The sequence below is a fragment of the Lampris incognitus genome, chromosome 9 (genome assembly GCF_029633865.1).
Source record: "Lampris incognitus isolate fLamInc1 chromosome 9, fLamInc1.hap2, whole genome shotgun sequence".
Taxonomy (NCBI): Eukaryota; Metazoa; Chordata; class Actinopteri; order Lampriformes; family Lampridae; genus Lampris; species Lampris incognitus.
In genome coordinates, this window is record NC_079219.1 from 35,153,521 (window position 1) to 35,156,129 (window position 2,609).

Sequence of the window (2,609 nt, forward strand, 5' to 3'; positions counted from 1 at the left end):
TGGATGCAGCACAAGTAGGGTTACATGCATGTAAGTGTACACGTGAACGTGCACATATATGTAGAGTGTTTACCAGAACGTGAAGAACTACACTCCCCCCCCCCACATCCTCCATCCAGCCAATCAACCACCCTGCTTCAGCCGGCGGTCCGGTTCCCCCGTCCCATCTCTCTGTCCAAGCGGCAGCATGTTGTTCCACAGGCACAGAACCATGTTTTGTTTTGTTTTCTCCCTTTCTTTGTTTTTAATTGCTACCACGGAGGTCAATTAATTTCCCTCCCCCCCTCTCTCTATCTGCAGCCCACACAGCTGCGACGCTGTGTGTGTTTGTTAGCCCATCTCCTTTCCAAGCCCTAATGCCGCATCACTTCAAATGGATTAATCGAGCCACTTTGTTGTTTAATCTCGCCTTGGCAGAACTAGCGGGTGGGGTGTATGTGCATCTGAGTGTGTGTGTGTGTGGGGGGGGTCTCAGACATATTACCTTTTCTGTCTTTGTCATGGACAGACAGACATATGGACAAATGGGTGGATTGACAGAGGGATGGAAGGACAGAAAAAAGAAAAAAAATCATAGGTGTAGTGAGGACACAGCCAGAGAGGCAGGCCGAGAGGACGGTAGCAACTGACTCATAGAGAGACACACACGCAGGCGGACAAACAGACAGCCAGGCAGCGAGATAGACGGGCAGACAGATGGGCAGGTCAATAGGCAGATGGTGAGACAGATAGGGAGACAGATAGAAGAAGAGAGGCAATTGATATCAAATTTGTCTGATAATGTCTGTCTCATAGGGTAGTCTTTTAATACTGCCAAAACGGGGTAGTGTTTTTATTTTTTATTTTATTTTTTCAGTTTTTTAGAAGTCTGAACTGCTCCCGATGCACCAGAGATTGTCAGGGAACTCTAGCGTGAGGTAGCGGTGCAGCTTGCTACACACACACACGTCACACACACACAAAATCACATCCACAAACCTGTACGTGCACACACAGACGTGTGCGAAGGCCATGGCGCATGCAGACAATCGTTAGGCTGACAAACGCGCATGCAAACACATTCCTGCAAACACGCAGAAACTACCTGACACCACCTCTGCTCACACACACACACACACACACTTGCAGACATATACAGACACACATGCAAAATTAAAGATCCCGTTGGATGTCTTAGTGCTTTCATGTTGTGATGACAGTTTTGTCTAGGAGGAGCAGGACAGCGTGGCCTGGACCTCCCGGCTACACACACAGGTACGTGCAACAAAACACATGCTACACAACCACACACACACACACAGATAAACAGACTTGTACATGAACAGCCTCCTGTAACCGGTCGTAGTTTCCTCTCCTCTGCACTGCTGAGTCAACCAACTCCCTTAAGCATCTTTCAGTGTCTTGTCTCAAGATATCAAGAGAGGGAGAGAAAAAGAGAGCTAGAAAGAGAAAAGAAGAGAGACAGGGAGAGAGAGAGAGAGAGAGAGAGAGAGAGAGAGAGAGAGAGAGAGAGAGAGAGAGAGAGAGAGAGAGAGAGTGCGAGGCAATGTGGGAGGGAGAGAGTGGGAGAGAGTCAACACAGGAAGCGGGGTTGCAGAGATGGTGGGGTGGGGGTGGGGGGTAGTTTGAAGAAGAGAAAGGGTCTGGGGCCAAATTCACCAGAGCTTTGTTGTTCCAGCAGCTGGAGATCACTTGGCTGGTGAGGAGGCAGCAGAACAGAAACCAGGGGCCTGGCTCCAGGCTCCAGGCTCCAGGCCCCGCTGTGGGCTGTAAAGTGATATGATGACGTTTCAAATGCTGTCCAGGTAGTCGTTTGCCTCCGCGGGCATGTGTCAACATCTAGGAGAACCTGGTCCCAACTGGCACCACAGTTAACAGGTTGGTTTGTTGTGTCTATGGAAAATAGTAGATACGGTTTCTTTCTTTTTTTTTAGCACTTGTGTTTGACAGGACAATAAACGTAGACAGGAAAGTCAGGGTGAGGGTGTAGAGAAAGACACGCCACAGACACCCGGATTTAAACCCAGGACACTGTGATGAGAGCTGAACGCACATGGCCTGTCTGTTCAGCAGACAGTTTAACATCTGAGCCACCAGCAAACCCCGAGGAACTTCAGAATGACTAACAAGCCAGTTAAACAAATAAAAATATCCCCTCTTTTTCTCCCCAACAGTATCCAGCCGATTACCCCACTCTTCCGAGCCGTCCCGGTCGCTGCTCAACCCCCTCTGCCAGTCCGGGGAGGCCTGCAGACTTCCACATGCCTCCTCCGATACATGTGGAGTCGCCAACCGCTTCTTTTCACCTGACAGTGAGGAGTTTCACCAGGGGGATGTAGCGCGTGAGAGGATCACGCTATTCCTCCCAATTCCCCCTCCTCCCATGAACAGGCGCCCCGACCGACCAGAGGAGGCGCTAGTGCAGCGACCAGGACACAGACCCACATCCGGCTTCCCACCCACAGACACAGCCGATTGTGTCTGTAGGGACGCTCGACCAAGCCGGAGGCAACACGGGGATTCGAACCGCCGATCCCCATGTTGGTAGGCAGCGGAATAGACCGTCACATAACAAGCCACTTATAGCAGCGCTACAGGACACTTCTCTT